The 25,275-nt window shown below is 43.3% G+C and overlaps 1 protein-coding gene across 1 annotated transcript in view; it reads right to left on the minus strand.

The window, feature by feature from the left end:
- The window catches only part of ntm (neurotrimin), a gene marked incomplete at its 3' end in the record, with an annotated part of 126,984 nt that overhangs the window by 100,710 nt on the left and 999 nt on the right, over positions 1-25,275 (minus strand). The window lies entirely within an intron of this gene.

Genomic DNA, 25,275 nt, shown 5'->3' on the forward strand with positions numbered 1-25,275 from the left:
GGGTGTGTGTGTGTGTGTGGAGGGGGGGGGGGGGGGGGTTCAGGTGGTGCACACCCCATAGCCCCCCTGGAGGTATGCCGCCGCCCACTGTCTGGGAGTATCTTATTGGACTGCCATCCGGCCTGTCCCTTCGGTCAGGTCATTTTCTAACAGCCCATACCATATAAAACGCCCACAAGCTCTACTCTGTGTATAGTGTAGGGGTGGGAACCGAGAACCGGTTCCACTTGAGAACCTGGTAACACATTTTCCGATGCATGGGAATCGTAAGCCTCCAAGGTTATCGATTCTCTTCTCGATGCCGGCAGTTGGTTGGTGCGTCTGAACATTCCAATCGAAACAGGCTTGATTGGCACTCTAGAGAGCATATATTCAAATAATCAAATCAAAACAAATGGCAGTCCTTATCAGTATAGGTAGATAAGTACTGTATATCCCTTTACACATCTGGTTCAGATGAGGGAGTCAGGAGACGGGCGGCGGGAAGCACATTGCCGAATAATCATCCCGTTCGTCAATCACCAACGACCACACTTCTACAACTCTTATCAGTGGAGTATGTTGACGTGGAGCATCCTTTGTCATCCCCCTCAGGGCCACTCACGTGCCAGTAAAGCTGAACACAGGAGCGGACTTCCTGTTGCGGGGAGAACCCCTTCCTGGGGAATTCCAAGACGCTAAGCCGTAGATTTGTTTGGATTACGTGAAAACGCCTGTCTGTTATTATCCCACTCTAATCCCGAGCTGATGGATCTTTCGGTTCGGCCCGTACAAGGTCCAAACTAGTCTGCGAAAGAGTGCCTCCAAATATTGTTGTCATGATTCAGAGTGCTCTGATTGCCATGATTGAGGGTAAATGGTAAATGGACTGCACTTATATAGCGCCTTTATCCAAAGCGCTTTACAACGGCCTCTCATTCACACACACATTCACACACCAATGGCGGCAAGCTACCATGCAAGGCGCCGGCCCGCTCACTGGGAGCACTTTGGGGTTCAGGGTCTTGCCCAAGGACCCTTCGACATGTGGCCAGCCGGGGCTCGAACCGCCGATCTGCCAACCTTGCGATCATGAGGGCTCGGGTGCCATTCACCAAAGGTCTTCACAGCCTAAGGAGGCCATTTGTGGTGTGGTGTGAGAGGCCACGAGACTCTTTGTGATCTTCTCCTTCTTACAACACCTGCTGAGCGAGGGCAAAGACTTCTCCACCGTGAAGACAGACTCAGTGACCTAGCTTTCTAACCCTTTCAGACTGTTGTCTGTATTGTAAAGTAGCCGCATTGTCACTCTCCCTGGCTACGGCTAAGTCGTGACTGACTTGAGTGCGTTATCAGGCTACAGGCACTCGGTTTGCCCTTGACGACACTAAGGTTGTGTTACGTCCAAGCGCACGCAGCATTCATTCCCAAGATCATCTCCATGGCAGACGGCAGAAACGCTGAAGGACTGCTCCTTTTACATTCCCCACCTTTTTCCTCCCTGGAACGGAATGTTTGAACACAGTTCTGTCCAGTGTGAATGTTGTGCTTGTACACAAGGTCTCTACAGTGTTATATGGGGCCATTACTGAGGGTTATGGGGTGGCTGTGGCTCAGCTGGTAGAGCCGGCGTCTTATGATCGCAGGTCATAAGGTCGGCAGCTTGCGGTGGTTCGGACCCCACCTGGCCACGTGTCGAAGTGTCCTTGAGCAAGGCACCATTGAAGAATCATTGGAATTTAAGATTAATCCCTTCAACTAAAGGATATTTTTCTATAGCCTACATCTTTACTGTAAGTAGTTTCTATGTCCAATGCAAAATCGATTTATTTTTGTGACCTTTCTTACATTTATAACCTTTAGTATTCAAATACACTTTCTGAGCAATGCGATGTATTATGAAGGTAATGCGTTGATATGAACCAAACCTAGACTCCAAGGCTTTCTTCTCACCTTGTGCGGAAAATGTGGGGAAATTCGAGGCAATTTGCTATATGAGGTATTGCAACATGAGGGATTGCTATATGAGATTGATAGGAACCATGAGCTGTTCTGAAGGCGTTCAGCATTACAATGCCTTATGCTTGACATTACCGTGCACGCTATATCACAAAAGAACCGTGAATGCATTTGTAGACATCCTGTCTAAGCCTAACCTAGCCTAACCTAACATTGCATCATCGGGTAAGTATCAATCAATCAATCAAACTGTATTTACATAGTGTAAGTCATACATCGAATGCAAGTCCAAGTGCTGAACAAAAAAGAACAAGAGTAAGTTACAAAAGAAACATGAGCTCAAACAAAAAGAACATGAAAATGAATCGATAAAGTAAAACACAATAAAACAAAACGTAGGAGATAAGAAATAAATAAAATTCGACACAACAAAACAAGAAATAGGGAGATAAGAAATAACAGTAAAGTTTAAAAAAAACACTAGATAAAAAGCCAGGCTAGAACAGTGTTTGAAGCTTTCTTTTAAAAGATATCCACACTCTCTGACACCCTCATGTCCAAGTTTATAGAAGGTGATAGGGTTGTTTTCCTACAAGCAGAAATCTATTAACCCTACCCTACTAACTCCCTGTTCCCTCTGAGCTGAATATGTTCAGTGAGTTCGACTAAAAACCTTCTCACTGACACATGCAACTGTTTCTCAACCCTCTAGTGTTTTTCCAAACCTTCCCTGTTGGCTGCTTACTGTCTGACCCATGCATGCCTGTTGACTTTCCTGTGTCTGTCCAAATGTGCATACTGTAGCCTATGTATTGCTAATTTTTAAATCCTGTTAGTGTGCTTTCTGTTGTGCGGGTTTATGTGGTTGTGTGACGCTGTCCGTTTAACTTGATGGTGATGCTGTGACTGTAAGTGGAGGAGGTGTGGAGATGTCTGTATGTTTCTGTCTTTTAACTGTGGTGGAAATGCTTGGATGTGTGCCGCTGTCTGTTGTGTGTGTTCTTTGTTTTTAACATGTAACCTGATTTATTTCCAGCCCCTCCCCCCCTCCCCCCAAGAGGCTTTTGTCTTTTACCAGGCCGCCAATGCAAATAATAATTAGTTCTTATTTAAATAAAGGTTAAATAAAATAAAAAATAAATAAAAAACAGATGAACTAACGCAAGACGCTGTAATCGAGGCAACGCAAGCCATGCAGACTTCCGTTTCGACTAATTGCTCTCCCTAAAGAAGCACCAAAATTAATAATGTGATTAACCGCCCTTCGCCCATGAAAGCACTCCACTCCACCCCACTTTTGTTGGAGTGAAAATGGGGCGGCTGTGGCACAGGAGGTAGAGCCGGCGTCTAATGATCGCAAGGTCGCAAGATCGGCGGTTCTAACTCCGGCTGGCCACATGTCGAAGTGTCCTTGGGCAAGACACTGAACCCCAAATTGCTCCCAGTGAGCGGGCCGGCGCCTTGCATGGTAGCTTGCCGCCATTGGTGTGTGAATGTGTGTGTGAATGGGTGAATGAGTTGTAAAGCACTTTGGATAAAGGCACTATAAAAGTGCAGTCCATTTGGTAAATGGAATGGTAAATTGACTGCACTTGTATACAGTATAGCGCCTTTATCCAAAGCCCGGCTTCTCATTCACCCATTCACACACACATTCACACACCACTGGCGGTAAGCTACCATGCAAGGCGCCGGCCCGCTCACTGGGAGCAATTTGGGGTTCACTGTCTTGCCCAAGGACACTTCGACATGGGGCCAGCCGGGGCTCGAACCGCCGATCTGCCGACCTTGCGATCATTAGACGCCAACTCTACCTCCTGCGCCACAGCCGCCCCATTTACCATTTACCCACATAAAAAGGTGGCGTCTCTCGACGTAATAAACGGGAGACGTCTCGGACATCTCGGATTACAGACATGCAGGTAGTAAACCAGAGAGAGACGGAAAGATAATTCATAACAACAGGCCGTCTCTCGCAGCCAAAGACCGTCTGCAGAAGTGATTGATTGAACACCAGACTGAATACAGCGTCATTGTCAGCAGACAACAGAGACAGACGGATCAATCAACGCCCAGATCAATCCGCTGAGACAGGTTCTACACAACAAAGGAAACACGGCCGGGCGGAATTATCTTTTTGAGAAGATCAGAGAATTCTGCTCTGATGAGGCCCTCCGGCGGTCCCGCTAGAGGCATTATGGGCTAAAATAATGTTAAACGCAGACACACAGACACACAGACACAGCTCATCCCAGCACACAGTCGAGTACACAATACGTTGCACTGCTTAGTAATTGCAATGCTCAGTGCAATGCATTATTATGTTTCTCTTATTGTGTTGCTCGATTGTACCTTGCCTTATTGTTTCTTTTTATGAACGTTGCCATTTTGTTTTCTCTTGCTGCTGCAATGTCGAACTGGAACTGAAGCCATAAGAATTGTACTCTCTTGTACTTGTATAATGGGATGTAATACATACTTGTACTTATTGTTACGTCCACATGTGTCCTTGTTGTGTTTCCTTCCCTTCTGTGTTCTCCTCTGTCATTCTCCATCCAGGTGTTGTCAATTGGCCAATCATTCCCTCATTCATCCTCCTACTCCTGTCCAATCAGAGGGCTACCCATCATCCAATCAGAGGGCTACCCATCATCCAATCAGAGGGCTGCCCGTCTGTTTAAATGTTCCTCCTTGTCTCCCGTTGTTAGTTGACTGTTTGGTTGTGTTTTGTTTTTTAGTTTGTCAACTCTTAGTTTCTTGGGTTGTTTGTGTTATTTCGTACGTACCTTTTTCATTTAGTTGTTTGTTTAGAGTAAGATTAAGTTTGGTTGTTTGTTTGTTTGTTTGATTTAGTATTTGACTACAGTTTAGTTTCCATTGTTGTATTGTCACACACTAGCCATAGGAAACAGGCGTAGGTGAGATACCCTTGGGTATACATTACATCACGTAGCCTCATCTATGTTAAATACATTAGGCAAAGGAGCGGCTGTCGTTATGTAGAATTGTAATCACTGGTAGGGTCACACTTTATTCTTTTGTTTCTTTGGGTTGACACCGCTCATAGTCTGCCTGTTGTCCTATGGCTTGTGTTTTTGTACACCACCATTACTTTATTAAATCATTGCACTTTAGTTCGTTCGTGTTGTGCCTTTTATTTAGTTACTTTCCCTCCCAAATCTACAAGTGGCAACTTACATTACACCCTTTATGTTACAAGCTTATATATTCTGATATAGCACTCCAATGTACCAGCCCTGCATGTTTGTTCCCTGAGGGTTAGCTGACAACCCCACTGACAGATGACAGGTAGATAATGAGAGGTATTGTAATGGGGGAGTGGTTGTCCTGGGGGAGTGGTTGGGGGTGGAGTTAACCAGCTATTGTTCCCATCCATTACCTCTGTGAAGTGTGAAAACTTTGAGGTTCTCTGTTAGTTGACTTGAGTTGTACCAACATTCAAATATGCATATCTTCTTCAACTTATTTTCGATTTCAATGTATGATTCATCATTTGAAAGGTTACAATCTGCAATTTCATCATCTGTAAAAAGAGAATAATCTGCTCTCTCTGTCCTTACTACAGTACATGTTACACTGCAATTCACTTCTTTCTGCACTGGACTTGTGTGTTCTCAGCTGAGGTTGAAAGGCGTATGTGGAACACTCCATAGATCTGAAACTTTTAACACAGCAATCCTTCAACTTCAACATCAATCTATTCAGCAACAGCAGAATAGCATCCTTCTAGGATGCACCTTCATGTCTAGTTCACACTCCACATGTAAGCATCTCTTGGTTGTAGTATCTCTAGTGAACTCCATCTCTAGTTCAGTTCCATGGGTGTAGAGGGAAGTTAAAGGAAATAATAATAATAAAAAGCCATATGCTTTAGAATTCTAACAGAGAAGAGAAGCTCTTATTCCTTTAAGAGTTCACGAGTGACTAGTCAACGGGAACAGATCTTTTTGCTACACATTGATAGCTGGGAAGAGCTCATGGAGTAAGCTCTAATTGGCTTAGGGTATGTAGGTCACTGTAGCACTGTGGAGCATTGAAGTGCTGTCTGTCATTTGCAAAACAGATGCTGAAGACTTGAGACTTTTGAGTACACACACACCCACACACACACACACCCACACACACACACACACACACGCACACACACACACACCTGCGCACACACACACACACACACACACACACACCTTTAAATGAATGTTATATAGCCGTTGATTCTTGATGAATATCACTTCTAAATGCCTCGTGAGTTTTACTGTGTAGGAGGCAGGCTAATTTACAAGGCGGCCAACTAGTGGTCGTTGTGTGTAAATAGCAGCTTCCCATTGTTAAGACTATGGTAATTTGGCTAGGTAAAAAAGGCAGGGCTGTTCTAGTGTTATAGCCACAGGGCTGTGTGTTCCACGCGCGGGCCTCCATTACATTATGGAGGTCAAACAATAGCAGCCAACGAGGCACGTAGGTGTTGCACACATGAATGATTGAACACTTGCCCAAGGATGCAGTATTTGTATTTTAATGTATTTGCACATTAATGAGCGGAGAAAGAATAACACTAATTCCAATGTTTCGGCTGTTCGTGGCGTTCATGTTGAATCAGGCATCAAGCGTCCGATGGTCTTAAAGCGGACGTCTCCACCGGCTTCCTGGAGGGCATGTTAGTGTGAAGATGTTTTTGGTTCTAGCTCTAACTTAGTTCACTCGTCACGGTCTTGACTGAGGTTGATCTGTGTCTGCGCTCACTGAGCTCACTGTGGGTCAACACACCCCTTCCCGGGAACCTGCGGTCCTCAGACATGGGTCTGCTCTCCACCCCGCCCCCGGGAACCTGCGGTCCTCAGACATGGGTCTGCTCTCCACCCCGCCCCCCCGCACCAACCTGCGGACCTTCAGGGACAGAGCTTTCAGTGTGGCAGCAGCTCCCACCTTCTGGAACTCTCTCCCCACAGCGATCCGCAATGTCCCGTCCCCCCCCTACCCTGGACACGTTTAAATCAGCCCTCAAAACCCACCTGTTCTCTAAGGCCTTTGGCCTCTAGTCTAGTTTATCACTCTCGCTGTCTTTGTTTCTCTGCTTTGTTTTTCTGTTCTGTCTGTCTGATTGTCTGTCTATGAAATCTGTTAACCGTCCTTAAGTTTGAGAAAGGCGTTATATAAATCTAAGATATTATTATTATCATTATTATTATTATTGTGCTGGGCTGGAGAACACATGCACAAATACAAAACAAATAATAAATAATAATAAATAATAATAAGACTGGCAAGCTTGGCCAAGCTTCCAGTAGTTTCTGAAAGGACGCTATCTGGATCTGCACTTTCAGAATCAGAATAGCTTTTATTACATTAATGTACGGATACAAGGAGAAGAATCCTTGGGTTCAGGTTCAATTAGGCGTTGGCATGGCAGTAGAAATACCAAATAGCATGATATAAACAACAATCAATAAGAATAAGCAGGATATAGACAACCGTCAACAATAGCTGTAGGCCTTTATACAATAGCGTCAGAGCGTCAATAATAGAATAGGTGATAGCAGCAGAATTAATCAACATTCTTAGTGTAAACAACATTACGGAAAGTATCGGGTTGTGAAAAGAAAATGCTCCTGTAGTGTCAGTCTGTGTCTCAAGGCTTCAAAATGCATTCCTCTGTGGTGTGGTGTTACTGCTGTAAATCTACACAATCAATGAGCCCTCATGTATCTAACGCGTGAAATTAGTGAAGTTGAAGTGAGAGTGATAACTTACTGCACAGCACTCTAATTGCTGTGCCCTTAAAACGTGCAAATGAGATTCCCATTGTGGCAAGCACGCATTTGTAACAATTACACATTCCCAGAGTGACGTGTCTTATCTCTCTCTCTCTCTCTCTCTCTCTCTCTCTCTCTCTGCTGAGCGAGGACAGGCCTCTCTCTCTCTCTCTCTCTCTCTCTGCTGAGCGAGGACAGGCCTCTCTGCTACAAGACAGGAAATAATGGAAACGTCAAAGGAGCATAACCCATAATGGAGCTAGCCATGTGCAACAGAAGACTGGACGTTCGCTGTGAGGCGTACACTTAACCTTGACAAGGCTGGACCCACATGGGGATACTGTACAATGCTCACGCTTGGCGCCGGCACAAAAAAACCATTGTTTCCGTCTAGAAATAATTCATTTCCAACCGGACTGCCTCCTCTAACATGCACGGAATTGCCTTCCGGAATTAGATTGTTTCCGTTTGATGAATAGGCCCCCACAAAAACACAAACTTAGAAAAACTCGGAGAAAAACTCTTTTAAAAACTGGAAACAGAAAAACGAGTCGTCGCCCCCTCCCCCCCCACCCTCCCACAAAGGCAGATGCCTCATATATATTTAAATGCAGCCGAGGCAGAGAGGCCAAGAGAGGTGCGAGCCAACTCTCTGGTGGATCCCAAATTATACCCAGGAACGTTCCGGCTGCTGTTGTTGTTCGGCCAACATTTAGGCCTAAGATCATGAAACATGCAGAGGGGGGCGGCGGCTGGCTGGCTCGAGAGTAGAGGACAGCCGAGGGAAGAGAGCACTCACTCCTGGTGCTTATTCTTTCCACAGCGGAGTAGTAAGCTAAGCGCTCTCCGGGAGGGAGGGAGGGAGGGAGGGAGGGAGGGAGGGAGGGAGGGAGGGAGGGAGAGAGGGAGGGTGGGAGGGTCCCCTGGTACCAGGCCGAGCTGGCTGAACCGTCGACCGAAGTGCGTACTCACTCCTGGTGCTCACTCCTTCCACTGCGGAGTAGTAAGCTAAGCGCTCTCCGGGAGGGAGGGAGGGAGGGTCCCCTGGTGCCGGGCCGAGCTGGCTGAACCGACGACCGTGTGGTTCCTCGGCCCCCAACACTTCCCCGACGCTCCCAGAGGCTCCGGTAACAAACAGAACCCGATACCTCGATACTTAATAAACTGGAAAATGAGGGAGTCGAGGAGTTCAGTTTGTTCGTTTTTGGACAAAGACAATGTCATAACTCAGACTTAGCTCCTGTAATTGTTTTTATGGGTTTGGCGTTCCTTCTCACTATGCTCGGGTTTAATAATACATTTTAAAAAAAGAAGCCAGCCATGTCTTGATGGCAGCACATGAGATCATTATTAAGATGTATTGCGGTATAACATTCAAAACCAATAACTACACTAGTGGACAGTATAGCTACTGAAGCACCATATTGAGTTCATTAATAAAGCGTCCTAAGACCCTAGGTGGAAGTTAGCGACGTCCAACTGACAGATATGGTGTACCGACGTCATTATGGAAGTGAACATGTTGACAGGGGAAGACAAAATAGTTTAATCATAAAGCAGTCTTACAGTCTCACCGTCCAGTCCAAGGCCTTTGTTGCCATATATATTTTGGACATAAATGTTTAAGCTTTGCTCATGGACGTGGGGGGAAAGTATTGTTTTCCACCGATGAGGTCCAAAGGTGAGAACTGTTTATGTTCTTGTTTCACAAACACACCTAGTTGGAAAAAATAGCTTTAAATGTTCTCCAGCCTGAATTGAGGGATCATTAAAAGCATTAGTTGGAGTTGACTTGCTGTGCTTTTGAATGAATGAATGAATGAATGAATGGTCTTTATTGTCATTGATATAGTACAGGTACCAAACAACGAAATTTAGGAGGGGGGGCTCCCCTGGTACTAGGAAAGAAAAAAAACAAGAAGGGAAAGGAGCTGGTTTACATAAATAAAGGCTATGTACACTATCCACTATACTATACTGTACAGATAGACGACTAGGGTTGTCATATTGCACATAGTGTTATTGCACATTCATTTAAAGTGTCGCAGTTTGCAGGCTTGAAATGTACACATTTGTGCCTCAGCACTACACCTGATTTTTCAATCCAGCAGCTGCCCTCAATCCGTCCAGACTGTCCAGGGCCCAGAACCTAGGTCTTTGCTGTGTTCAGGGCCTGGGTGGCCCTGGGGTAGAAGCTGAGCTTCAGTCTGTTTGTCCTTGCGGCCATGGTCCTGTACCGCGTGTGTGTGATGTGTGATTCATAACAGTATAAACCAGATCTCTCACCACGGTGGCGAGTGGTGGCAGATTTCCAACAAACGTGTGTATGCCCTGTTCCTTTAAGGAGGGAGGGGGGGTGAAGAAATAGTCTTCCAACTAGGGATGTACTTGAATACAAAAACATTATTCGGAAAAGCACAAATACTGAGATGGAAACAGATACAGATTCTACCCAAAGTGGCTTGTTCTTATTCTGGGAAAAAAGCCATGATTGACATGTCTGTGCGTCTGCCATTATATGTTTCTCAAATCGATCCATGTCTTTGTGGATGAATACAGACACGTGTGTGTGCCATTATGTTTCTTGAAATCGATTCGTATCATTGTGGACGGCCACAAGATAACAAAGACCCATTGTGTTTGCAACATAGGACTGTGATATCAGTAACTACTTGTCGTTTCATTTGCTACACCTTTAAAAAAAAGAAAGTCGTGCATGCCTCGATGCCAAACTCGTGCGTGTTCCAGTTCCTGCCAATATCCAGCAACATCGCACAGCCATTGAAGAGGAGTGGATCAGCATTCAACAGGCCACAATCAACAACCTGAAGAAATCAAATAGGCCCAAACCCTTAAAGTATTTAAATCTAAGCTAAAGACCTTCATGTTTTGCAGCAGTTATGATTAAACACAAACACTTCTATCCATGTCTTTTTTCCATTAACTATTGTCTTATTAAATGTTGTATCTACTTACTTCTTATATTTGCTTTTATTCATTGACATTTTTAAATAATCTATGTAAAGCACTTTGAATTGCCCCGGTTGTATGAAATGTGCTATACAAATAAACTTGCCTTGCCTTGATCAACTCTATGTGAAGGAGAGGTGTTGGACTGCGTGAGACAGATGGTGGTCACACCAGATACTGACTGGTTTTCTGACCCCCCCCCGCGCCTTGAAAAATGCATCTCTGTGAAATCCATAGCTCAGTGCCTAATAAATGTCTCTTTTCAAGAGAAAACTGCACATAGTTAGAGTGGCCTTTTATCATGACCAGCCTAAGACACACCTGTGCAATAATCACGCTGTCTAATCAGCATCTGGATATGCCACACCTGTCAGGTGGATGGATTATCTCGGCAAAGGAGAAGTGCTCACTAACTAACACAGATTTAAACACATTTGTGAACACAATTTGAGAGTAAGTGAAATAACACTTTTGTGTACGTAGAAAAAGCCTTGAGATCTTTGATTATAACTCGTGAAAAATGTTATCAAAAACGAAAGTGTTGCATTTATATTTGAGTTCAGTGTAGTTTTGCAGCTCCCCGCTCTTGTGTTTGATTAGTGAACACAAGTAGGTTTTATCATCAGGTAACACAGGAGGAGGCGCTCCAGGAGACCTCGCTGATTAGAAGAAACTGGCTGGACCAACTCAGACTTGTTCTTAATCACCAGACAGCCTCAAGGGCATCTGTGGTGTGGAAATATCCAGATTGATTCTTCTGATGTTGACTCCCTGCACCGCCCCCGCCCCCCTACCCCATTGCAACTTATTTACAGGGGACTTAAAAATACCCTTGATTACATAAAAGATACTGCCAAAGCTCAAATCCGAAGGACTTTACTCAGGAGGGAATCGATAGGGCGTCCGTTTAACCAATCACGGTGGAGGGGTAGTTCAAAGTCCAAGGTACAGTATAACTATGTCCTGCTGTGCTTCAGCAATCTAAGATGCTGAGCTCAATATATAAAAAAATGGCTTTAATATATTGTTGTACATAATATGTTTAATGTTATCACTGCAAAGGACGCTGATGATGCAGACATCTTGAAACCTGAACATTGGCACAGCTCCATAATACTAATGGTAAAATGGTAAATGGACTGCACTTATATAGCACCTTTATCCAAAGCGCTTTACAACGGCCTCTCATTCACCCCTTCACACACACATTCACACACCAATGGCGGCAAGCTACCATGCAAGGCGCCGACCAGCCCGCTCACTGGGAGCAATTTTGGGGTTCAGTGTCTTGCCCAAGGACACTTCGACATGTCGCCAGCCGGGGCTCGAACTGTCGATCTGCCAACCTTGTGATCATTAGCCGGCGGCTCTACATCCTGCGCCACAGCCTCACAGCCCCCTCACATATTTATTGCAATTACCAATGAAAAGCGTCTGTGACATGGTGAATACAAGAGGCAATTGCAAAGTCCTTGTTTCCTTTTCTTGTAATTTCAGAAGCGGTTGAATCTCATCTCGAGTACGAGTCTCTCTCTCTCTCTCTCTCTCTCTCTCTCTCTCTCTCTCTCTCTCTCTCTCTCTCTCTCTCTTTCCCTCTCTCTCTCTCCCTCTCTCTCTCCTTCCCTCTCCCTCTCTCTCCCTCTCTATCCCTCTTTCTCTCTCCCTCCCTCCCTCCCTCCCTCCCTCCCTCTCTCTCACTCTCTCTCTCTCTCTCTCCTCCATGCCTCTCGTCTCTATTTGTCGATCTAATCTGTGAGACTGGTTTCACCAGACGCACCCGCCTCCTCCTCCCAGCGCCACTAAGGCTTCGCTGACGTCAGACGTTTAAATAGAGTCTGACTAGAGTCTTAGTCAAACTATACTCTTCTGGGTGAAATTGAGATGACATTCATCTTTGCCTAGACAATAGAGAGGAGTTGAGTTGAGGAGGAGGACTTTGCATTGCCTCTCTTGTATTCACGGTGTCACAATGCTTGAAGCTTGTCATTGGTAATTGCAATAGCCTAAATACATATGCTGCATATCTGTAGGTGTATTTGTATTGTTAGTATTATGGCGCTGCGATGTTATGGTGGGTTGGCCAATGTTCAGGTTTTTCAAGATGTCGGCGGCTTCACACTGTGATAAAAGAAAGGTTGTGGCTGTTCTGAAATGTCTAAGATAATAGCATGAGTGAGCAATCATCCGTGTACCCGCGCGCGCACACACGCAGACACACACACACACACACATACACACACACACACACACACACACACACACACACACACACACACACACACTCACACACACACTCTCCTTCTATCATCATTGACATTGACAGGCTGTCAAAATGTGGACTACCCCTTTTCAAGGCTGAGGGGACACACTTTGCAATCAGCCCAGCATGCAACAGTGGCAGATCACAGTGCATTATGGGAGAAGGAACAGTCAAAGAGATCTGGCACATGTCTGTTGTCGCCCCCCGTGGGACGCACATTCGTACCGAGCACAGGACATTCTATTTCAGATTTCTGATTTGCATCCTGCTCACAATATTAATTATACATCTGAGAAATTGCATTTGTCACAGTAGTGACATAGTTCTATCAAAATGGGTTACCATTTGTCTCATGGAGGAGTTGCAAATGGGGAAAAATAAGTGTCAAGAGCACAACTGCCTGAGATGTCATTACCGTCTGAACTGAATGTCATCTGCAACGCTCCTACTCCAGAATTGCACCTTGCACTTTACATGTTTTTGCACTAAGTTATGTTAAGTTATACAGTATTAGTACTGTATATATTTGTTTATTTGTTTATTTATTGGAAGGATCCCCATTAGCTATACACATAGGCATGAGCTACTTTTAGTGGGGTCCACATTTAAAACATACATTACAAATAATATTTAACATATAAAACATACTTAAATGACATTGTGTGTCGTGAGTATTGTTGTGTTGTCGTCTTGTTGTTGTATGTACTGTAGCTTGTTCAGACATAGTTCTATCAAAATGGGTTATTACCGTATATGTTTCATGGAGCTGACAAAATAAAGTGTCAAAGAGCACACTGGCTGAAATGTCATTACTGCATGAACTGAATGTCATCTGCAATGTCTCAAAGGTTCATAATTCATGTGCAGGTCATTACATTGCTGTTTATTCAATACAACCAATTATGATGTATGTATACATACAATGTTTACAAATGTCTGTATGTATATAATGTTGACAATTTCTCAAATATGATTGTTGTATCGGACCCCAGGAAGACTAGCTAATGTCATGGCATTAGCTAATGGGGATCCTAATAAACAAACAAATAAACAAACAAATCAATGGCTATGGATCTTTTTTAGAAACAACACTTGATATACAGCAGGACATGTAGAGGGAGAGACAGACAGATGGGTAGAGAGATATTCGCAACACACCCAGCACGCGTTAGGTGCAGCACGTTAATAAGAGTGAGATCTGTTTTCTTCATGAAACCTAAAAATGTGAACCGGTGTGTTGTGTTAATCGTAACATTTTCCTTCTGTTGGGAAAGATGCTGCAAAGATCATAACCATCACAAAGATCATAAAGATCATCATAGCCTGTACGTCAGTAGCGTAGCATTGCAGTAGGTTTGCAATATGGGACAATGCAGTGGGAATATATTAAAATATAGATGCACATTTCTGCCTTTAACACATTCAAGACATTCAAGTTTTGGCCAAGTTATGAAATTGGGCTCAGGACACATGGGCATAAATAGCTTATATCACCAGGCACCCTAGTTAGTAACAACTTGCCTTGCAAACTGCAGATCGCTACTTCCAATAGCACTATGGACAACACGTGAGCTTAGAACTATAAGGTTCTATCTCCGTTTAGGGTAGTTCAGAGATATTGAGCGTCAACGTTTTTACATTCCATTACGTTTTATGAGATGGAACCTTTGTATTGTATGAATTACTAACTAAAACATTTCAACATTTAAAAAAGAACACCACACAGGCATTAATAAACACTGAATGTATCCGATTATGTAAAAAACTAAATTTTGACAAAAATGGAGATAGAACCTTATAATTATAACGTCACAAACAATATATATTGGACTTTTATTCAGAAAAATGTTAATAAATGTCAACGTTATTGAAAATCAATGAGACACTCGCTAGTCAAGCCAAAATATTGCAATGGATTCTGTGGGTAATCCCAACTGCTACCTAGTTAAGTATAACACCATTCTTAGCAGGCTCACCGATTCCATTGCATTGCAATATGTTGGCTTGAGTCTGTCATTGATTTTCAACAAAATTGAAATGTATTTACATTTAGTTTTTCTGAATAAAAGTCCAACTATTTGGATTGGTTGCCGACTTGTTCCCCCTTTCACCAACTGCCGTCACATGTTAGTTTATGCTGTATAATGTATCTCTGTCTGTCTATATCCAATGCTAATCTCTTTGTTGGTAAATATCCAGTATTATTACTACTATATATAGGTAAATGTGTGTATGTATGTATGTATGTATGTATGTTTGTCTGTGTGTATGTGCGTGCGTGCGTGTGTCTGTGTGCATGTATGTGGGCGTGTTTGTGTGTGTGCGTGCGTATGTATATACAGTATGTATGTATATATGTATGTGTGTGTGTGTGTGTGTGCATGCGCATGTGTGTGTGTACACCCTGTCTGTCTTCTGACATTGATATCCTGAAGCACTGAAGGGAAGGTGGAGCTAAAAACCTCTTAAGCACATTATCCGGACTCACTACGCCCCCCTCCTCCCCCTCCCTCCCTCTCCTCCAACAGCTAATACCCAGGCAGGCAGGGCTCCAGCCCTGGCTAAGTAGGCTACACCACCGCCCTGCGTACTCTCTCTGAACTCTGCACCTGGGCCGGGGCCTGTCCTGTCTGGAGCTGTTTACTGCAACAATGCGGCATGCGGCATGCGGCATGCAGCCCAGGAACCCTCGCCTGAGGAAAACGCTGACAGGATGAGAAGCTTCTCTTAGCAGGTAGCAGGTTTGTGATCTCTCTCTCTCTCTCTCCTTCTCTCTCTCTCTGTGTGTGTTGAGCCTGAGGATAGTGTGTGGAGAACAGGGTAGAAGTGGTCACAGCGGCGGTTGAAGACGACTGAAGATCTAGGCCTAGCGACAAACCGTGAGATGTTTTTTATTTTAAACATACAGTATATCTCTCTCTGTCTCTGTCTCCTTCTCTCTCTGTCTCTCTGTCTCTCTCTGTCTGCTTCTCTCTCTGTCTCCCTCTCTCTTTCTCTCTCTCTGTATCTCTGTATCTCTGTCTGTATCTCTGTCTGTCTCTCTCTCTCTCTGTCTCTCTCTGTCTGTCTCCCTCTCTTTCTGTCTCCCTCTCTCTCTATCTCCCTATACAGTTATGTAAGCAAATACATAGCAAATAAGTGCAGACATGAAAGACTGCTTTAACTGGTGTGATCAGCTTTGCAGAACTGGTGAGAGTGTGAACACATGGTGAGTAATTACAGTCGGCCCGTACGTATACAAGTGATCAATATGTTCCCTGCACTCCAAGCTGTTGTATTCTTACTGTAGAGCATCAACACGCATACATACTGCATTACACAATCCTCCAACGTTTTTCCTGGGCAGTCAAACATGGAATTTGCACAAGGGAAGCCTTTCCCATTCCTCCCACACTCAATTACATTCTTCAATTGCATACAGAAGGCCATAAAATTGACTTCAAAGAAGGATAGAAAGAAGAAAAAAAATTAAATCATCAAGAAATCATTGAGTGCGCAGCGGCTGTTCTCCCTGTTCCTTAGTTTAGTGAATCCCCACTCCTGTAATCCACTGGAGATAAAGATTATTATTCATCAACAAAATAAGCAAAGCAACGTGAATGTAGGCCAAGCCTTTTCCCGGTGCATTATACTCAAGACAATGCGATGAAGTCCGATGCCAGCGAAATGTGTCTCGCTCCTTTGCCTGTTAAGATTGGTAATTTACAGGGGGGGGGGGTTTATACGATTTGTTATGGTTTACCCACGCTTTGATAGCTTGAGTCAGCCCTTCTGTGGCTTAGAAGGGGAAGGTAGATGACGCAAATCTGAAGAGAAAAACGAGGTCATTTGCTCATACGGGGTGGTATGACTACCGCTGTCAGCAAAACTGGGCCCATTTCATTAAAGCGCGGGCCAAATGGGGCCTGTGGCAATGCGGCGATCACCTGCAAAGGTGTCGCGGGGTAGATAGCCAATTTCCGACAGTGATCATATTTTGTTAACAGGGAAAGTGGAAAATGACATAAACAACAAACACAGGGGAGGAATCTTTTCGGAAGATTCGGATGATTGGGGTTTTTGTGATTATAGTTTTTCTCTGAGGGGATAAATAGGGGGTTGCCAAACTAGTGATTATTTGGCTGCTGCGGGTTAATACCTTAACTGTCGGGCATCCCCCCAGCTCAGGAACCGTGGCAGATTCCTTCGCCTTGGCTTTGATAGAGATTTTGGTTCCTAGCCAGAGCGATGTTAGGTGAAGGCACGACGCCATTAACCACTGACAATGGGGAGGACAGAAATAGCTGACAAACAACTGTCTCAAAGACACACCGCCGCCGCACGGCAGACCCGACGACACTCCCTCGTCCTTGCTTCATCATTGATAAGGACTTTACAGGAAAGAGAACAGGTTCTTCTTCCTTTTAATGATAAGCAGAATAGGAGAGATGAGAACACTAATTGAATTCAGCGTTCATTAGCATAATGGCTAACAACCTTGTTGTTGACCTGAACAGCTATTCTAGTAAACATGTCATATACCGTAAGCTCTGCCCTCTTCAGAAACGACCCCCTTCCCCTCTACTACATCTCTAGAAACTTGTGTGAACCTGGAACTGGAATTGGACAGGGACAGTTTAGGGAAGAAGGGAAATAGTGGATAGACGCAGCGCTAGATGACGCAAGGTGAGGGAAAATGGAATTACAAAGAGAATCGTTGAACACTCCTCTGTGAAATCAAATTATCACCTTCTCGATAATTGCCTAGGGGTTATTTGGGGAATACAGTGAATATCCCTTTGAAGAAGAAGAAGAAGGCTCAAACTACTCCTGGCACTGGAATGGATTGGCAAGAGCAATCTTGTGTACCAACAGATATATCTCCAGCTCTAATTACTATGCAGCTTCGACGGAGAGTCTTTACAACACGTATCTGCAACATCAAAAGATCTTAAACGGATACGAACACTTAAAAGTATCAATGAACTAACTAACTGTACACCGAATGCAATGTAACCCATGTGATCAAGCCATTCATTTAATTATTCGAACACATCCAGTTTAGCTACACTCTGCGTGAGCTCTCTCTATACACTTAGGATGCATTATGATTAGGGCTGTAAAGTATATTACAATCAATTGACCTGATTAAACAATGACTGATTTAGTTGACGACTCTTGTTGGGGAAAACAGTCATGTGATGTGTAAATATCAGACTAACCTAATAACATGTAGCAAGGCGAACAAGAGCGGTGTACCAAGGCAGCCCAGTTCAAACAATTAGCGTCCATTTGTCTTCATCTATGGCAATTCACACCATTGATTTAGAGGCCATAATTGTATTGTTAACTTGTAAAGCACCCTATTAGTCTCCCACTCATTGTTAAAGGACCACTTCTGGGTTTACCCTCTAGCTCTGGAAATCTCTGACCAACTTAACCCTTTACTGCCCGATGTTGCGTATAGGCAATGTAGTTAAACAGCTTCTAGAATGTCTGTGCGTGATCAGTTCATACAAGGAAACTACTGTCATGAACAAGAGATCCCAGGAAAGCATCTTCTGCTGGAGCTGAAGTTTTCATATTTTTCTCTCAGAAAAATGGCTGTAGTGTACATACAGAAATTCTGCTCATCCGAAAGACTATTGTATGTGGTCAAAAGAAAGTATGAGTTTCTGAAATTCAATGGAAGCAAAACGCTTCTAATATGTCCATAAAAAATATTCTAAGAAAAAGATTCTCAAAATGCTAATGTTGCGTCCATGTTGCGTACACCTGACATCAGACTTTGTGGACTGTAAACACACATGTATGCTTTGCATTGGCTTCCTTGTAAAATCATATGTTTGTGGCTCAAAAGTTTGGAGCTCTCTTTCTCTCTGCCTATATTTGTAAACATTGTATTAAAAAAGCCATGAAGAACATATATCTCAACAATTGATATGAGTTTTGATATTTCTATTTAGTTTTTTTCCAGAACTTTTTAAACGGAGGACTCATTGGTAACTGCTTAACTTCCAAACAAGGGAAACTGGGTCAGGGCAAAGTGGAAAATAAAGCAACAAATAATTGAACAGGAAAAATTCATCAACAGATATTTTTCATCGACTGACAGGCCCTATTATGATGCCCTATGATCCACACCTCATGACATCTCAGGTCCTTCAATATTAACAGGCACAACAGTGGGATGCTGACTAACCCTCATTTACTTTCATTTCATTTCAAGCCTTTATTTTCACTCGGGGACCACTGGGGGAGAGCCTCATTTCCGGTGGGGCAGAGTGTACTGGATATACAAAAACATTGCAACACAGTAAATAAATAAACATACATAGTGCAACAATAATGGTAAATGGTAATGGTAAATGGACTGCACTTATATAGCGTCTATTTTGCTGCTCCAAAGCGCTTTACAACGGCCTCTCATTCACCCATTCACACACACATTCACACACCAGTGGCGGCAGGCTGCCATGCAAGGCACCGGCCCGCTCATTAGGAGCAATTTTGGGGTTCAGTGTCTTGCCCAAGGACACTTCGACATGTGGCCAACCGGGGCTCGAACCGCTGATCTGCCAACAATACCCTAAGCCCTAACCCTAACCCTAAGCCCTAACCCTAACACTAAGCCTGACCCTAACCCTAACCCAAGCAGCAAGGAGGAACCTACAGGCCATCACCCCAACATTTGGGCCTCATTCAAATGTGACAAATGGCAGAATCTGTCTTTCTCTCATAAGCCTCCACAGCCTTGCAGACGCAACCTCCAGACTGGACCCCCCAGACACAAAACCATAGTCTCCGATGTCAACACAGTCCACCTGAGATGCACTGATGATGTATGACACAACAGGTGGCTCATAGAAAGTGTTCCCATTTTCCCAGTGTTATGTATTGACATAAATAAAATACGTACTACAAAACCAGCAACAGAAACCATGTTTTGTCTTCAACTGTTAAAGCGATGACTCACAAATCAAAACGACCGCAATTACCAGCTTATTAGGTTGAAGTTAGAATCATGAGGTCATAGTTTGTCATGGAGGCCGCTGTGCAACAGAAACAGAGACACACAACATGAACAGGTTCTTTTATCACAACGACTGCCAATGGCCCCTGGCCTGACCTAGATGACTCTTCCTGCTACGACTAGTGGATTGATGATTCACTTGCTTATTCAAATGTATCGATTGTAAGTCACTTTGGAATAAGGCGTCTGCTAAATGCCAAACATGTAAATGTAAAACGTAAACAACAACTGAGTATCAGTTGAGCCAATAAGGCAGTCAGTTTCCATCCAAAACGTGGCATAAACTGCACTAAACGATTAAGCAGACATAAGCTTACACCAAGATGTTTGGAACATAGCATACAGAAGCTACTGTTTAGCCACTTCTCGCTGCTTATATTGCAGCAACCTCAATATTCTGGCCAAACTGTAGCTGGTCAGGGATACAGAGATGATACTGTCACATAGATGAGTGACACAGTTATGAGACCACATAGTTATGTGACCAGACTTGCCTGTCCATGTAGACACACAGCCAGGAAGACCCTCAAAGCACCTTGGTCACCACGGCAACACTCACCTCTTAACACTAGAACAGCCGTAAGTAAAGAAATGATATATCTCTGCACTCGATCAAATTTCAGGACCCTCCTTTCATGACTTCTCCTAGATATGTGCGTTCTACCACGCAGTATCCTTACATTTACAAAATCACATCAGGATAAGCTTGTATGAAGATATTTTGCCGTTTTTCTTTGTAGGAGGCAGGATAATTTACAAGGCAGCCAACTAGTGGTCGTTGTGTGTAAGTAGCAGCTTTCCATTCTAAAGATGATGGTGGTTTGACCCCTGAGGCGGCTCTTATAGTAGGTAAAAAACGTGTTAAATGATGCTACATTTCTATGTTAGCTATGTTCAATTGCAACCTCAGTGCACTGTGGGGAACGAACCCAAATATCATCACTAATTTAGTATCACACCTGTGCAAACAACTGGCTGCAACATCGCCTGTGTGCAGGGTCCATGATATCTCCCCAGAATCATTTGAATGCTGCTTCGGTGCAACATACAAAACGAGGGTAGGAAAAACACAACCGTGATTGGCGGGTAGCTTGTCTTGTTTTAAGTGAACTTGAACAGGACCCTCAGGGCAACTGTGTGGATTGGATTCAGTCCAGTCGTTTTGAGTTTTGGCGATAAGGAGAACCGATACATTAGGTATCAACAAACACACTATCACTGAGAAAAGAGAATTTGAGGGAGAGTGGAGGATTCTAGCAAATAGAATGAGGGTGTCAGAGGAGCATTGAACATGTGTGTATCTACCCTCTGACTCACACAGATTACTAGCCTATATTGTACTGTAGAAAATAGAAATAAAAATAGTGCTTTTTACTAGTGCATTACTCAGTGTAAGTCATGGGGCAGTGAAAGATGACTCCTTCTTCTTTTGGCTCTATATTCCAACGGTTCGTATTTAAAGTCAAACAATTACTATGACGTTAAAGTATAGATTCTCAGCTTTGATTTGATGGTAGTCGTGTAAATATTGCTTTCACCGCTTCGAAATGGCAAAACATATCAGTCGGACTACAGAGGCTTCACTGCAAGGTACAGAACCACTAGTTATCAAAACAGATGGTCAGATAAGTGTCTGCTAAAAAAAAGTACCTGGAAAATGCCTGCAACGTTCTGGAAGAAGGTTGTGAGGACAGATAAGACCAACATGTACCAGGGTGATTGCAAGAGGATCGTTTGGAGGGAAAAAGCACCTGCCCAAGATTTAGGCTACAGCATAGCCTACCATCTCACCCCAATGGACTGCAGACTTCAGGCACTTATTACATGCAAAGGATAGTCGACCAAATACTAAATATTAGTGTTTAATTTGGACATTAGGTTAATCTGTCCCATTAATGTTGGTGCCCTGGTGTAGGGGGACCGTGTATAAAAAGGTGTTTTTGATTTCTGTGCGATTTCTGAATCGTGAAACCAACATGCACAAAAATACTGTTAAATGGGAATCTATACTTTAACCTCATCTTGTATTTAAAATCCAAATGTTTGGAGTATAGAGCTGAGAGAAGACAGAAAAAAGATTAACTGTCACTGGGAACCGCATATTAGGCATAATAAAACCGCCCATAACATATATAAGCAGCCACCTGCCTAGCCAAACTGAAAGCTCAAACAGTCTGGTAGACTAACGGGTCATATAATTCTGATACTATGAGGAACTCTGCCACATGAGCACTGAAGAAGACATCTTGCCTATACTCCTCAGCTAAAAATAACATTCAATGGAAATGTGTTTAGTCCTGGGATTAATCTGTGTCCAGGAAAATGTACTTTAAGGATTTAGGCAAATAAGCTTCTACTTATATTAAAATAAGTTCTGACCTAAAACTGGAAACGAAACCTCAAAGCAGTTCCTCACTCGAACGAGAGCATGTGTGAGTCGTCTGCTGAAGTAAACATACAATTTAGCAAAAACCCACTGACAACAATAGCTCCCACTATTCTCATCACAAACTGCAATCTGATCTACAGTCGCGCCGTTCACAAACAAACCCTTTCTCATGTCCCTCCGGAGGAAAACAGGCCTCGTCTCCCTCGCTGCACGGAACAAACACATCCTTGGTTGTGTGGAGAAGAACACATAGGGTGTCACTGTCACACTACAATGACAGGATGAGAGGAGTTCGGTCCATGATTATTATAATGTTCTAGACCACCATGAAGGATAGTCTCCTATCCAGTCCTGTACTATAGATCATAGTTTGATTATATGTTGTAGTTTTACTATACATCATAGTTTTACTATACCGTGAGCTTAGAATGAGAAGGTTCTATCTCCGTTTAGAATGATAAGGTTCTATCTCCATTTAGAATGATAAGGTTCTATCTCCGTTTAGAATGATAAGGTTCTATCTCTGTTTAGAATGATAAGGTTCTATCTCCGTTTAGGGTAGTTCAGAGATATTGAGCGTCAAAGTTTTTACATTCCACTATGTTTTGTGAGATGGAACCTTTGTATTTTATGAATTACTAACTCAAAAATGTCAACATTTTTAAAATAACACCACACAGGCATTAATAAACACCTAATGGATCAGATTATGTAAAAAACTAAATTTTGACAAAAATGGAGATAGAACCTTATAATTCTAACGATACATAACATACATCCTAGTTTGACTATACATCCTAGTTTCACTATATATCATCGTTTTCTCACAAATTTAAGATCATGTAAATAGAGCAGTTCTTTGAGATCTTTCTTCAATCATGACTATGCATTTGGCTAGTGACAGTACTTATACTGTTGTGTTAAAACCGAGGGACCTATTCTGGGGACAAGACATGAATCAGCTTCTGTAATTGTTAGAGGTGAAAATGGTTTGAATGCCTTTCTGACTGTAAGTGGTATTGTTGTGGGTCACAATGCTTCCCAGCCAAGCCAAGTCTCATCCAGCAGTTATACAACAGGAGGAACATGGCAGGACATTCTGTCCCACTGTCGAGGCAACCTGCAATTAAGTCGTCGTGTTTAGATGTCAACATCTAAAGTGCATCTGCGCGAGACGCTCCATTCTGCTTCCATCATCATCATCATCTTTCTGTCATATTTGGAGTATGCACCTTTGGATTATTCAAAACTGCCAGTGAACCTGTAGGCTGGCTCAAGTAAAAAAATAATAATAGCGGTACTTGAACTTGAAAGAGGGACAATTTCTGGAGAAAAAAGTTGAAGCTTTGCCCTACTGATGAGGAACATGTTTACACTACTGTACCTTGTTCCGTTCAATTCTAAGTAAATTCATGACAGTAGCCCATCTTTTAATTTGCTTTATATGTAATTATGCTCACCCCAGTGGCTGACTACCTGTGTGGTCCTGGTAATAGAGCAGTGAGGGCATCCGTTGATTACTGACATTGGTTTGATAATTAATTCAATTTTCTTCACTTTCTAAAAGACCAACAGCCTGAAAACATGTCTGGAATGACGGAGGTTGAACCAATAGGAGGGTCATACACACCGTTTAGCTGACTTGCACTGCAGTGACTTGATACATTCTTCAGTATACATGATCCCAGTAGGAATCGAACCCCCAACATGAGCAATGTTAGTGTTAGTGCTATGCTCTACCAACTGAGCCACAGAGGACCGTAGGAGAAGGGTGTGAGGACACTCAAGTCAATTGTATCGTTACTTCCTCTCTTACATAACCTCTATGAAACAGACAACTCAAACCTGGAAGCGCTGAATTGCCAACAGCATGAATACCTAGTGTAAATGGACTGACTATATAGCGCCTTATTCCAAAGCTGCTTTACAATGGCTTTTTCTCATTCACTCATTCACCCATTCACACATTCACACACCAATGGCGGCAAGCTACCATGCAAGGCACCGGCCCGCTCACTGGGAGCAATTTGGGGTTCACTGTCTTGCCCAAGGACACCTCGACATGTGGCCAGGCGGGGTTTGAACCGCCGATCCGCCAACCTTGTGATCATTAGACGCCGGCTCTACCTCCTGAGACACAGCCACCCCTGGTGTAAATCAGCTACACCACCGAAAAACAACAACTAGCTAATTCAACTGCACTGGATAACAACAGGGTGGGTGGGGGGGGGGGGTTTGACTTTGAGAAGAAGTGAGTTTACCATCTCAATGTGGTTAGATCTGCGCTGCTCTCTAGTCAGACACATGTCCGCCCTCTCTCTCTCTTTCTCTCTGCACTAGTGTACCAGCTCTGATAACCGCTGGGATATTGCATTTCCTATTTCCTCGTTAGCTATCAATTGTCCACATCCGTGATGATCTAATATGAGAGAGCGTTAAGAATAGATCTGACGGACGTCCTTCAGAGAATGCTAACTGTACTGAGTGGTTGTGAGTCAGGCTAGTGAAGTGATCTAGAGTTAACCTAATCTATTTTTTAACAAAAAACAACCTGATGAAGTGGTACGCCTGCATATAAACCCCTGTGACAAGTGGTTGGTAACATTTGGGCGAAATACAACGCGTCAAAATAGAACCAAAGAGATAAGATGCATTATTATCTGTTTGCACAGAAATGTGTTGTATTGCATTAAACATGTTAACTCATGTCTGGACAAACTAAGAACATAACAAACAAGAAACGCACATACATCCAACATTAAATACATGAACATAGGGACATAGAGTATTAACAGGCCAGCATAATATTGCACTTGTATTGAGACAAAGGGACATGGGGGGAAATAGGGTTACATAGCTAGACATAACAAGCTTTCATCAAGCCCTATTGTAACCAGTTTTCTCCAGCCATCAATAAAAGACTTGAACCTAA

This window comes from Nansenia antarctica, assembly GCF_963989245.1.
Source record: "Nansenia antarctica genome assembly, chromosome: 4".
Classification (NCBI taxonomy): domain Eukaryota; kingdom Metazoa; phylum Chordata; class Actinopteri; order Argentiniformes; family Microstomatidae; genus Nansenia; species Nansenia antarctica.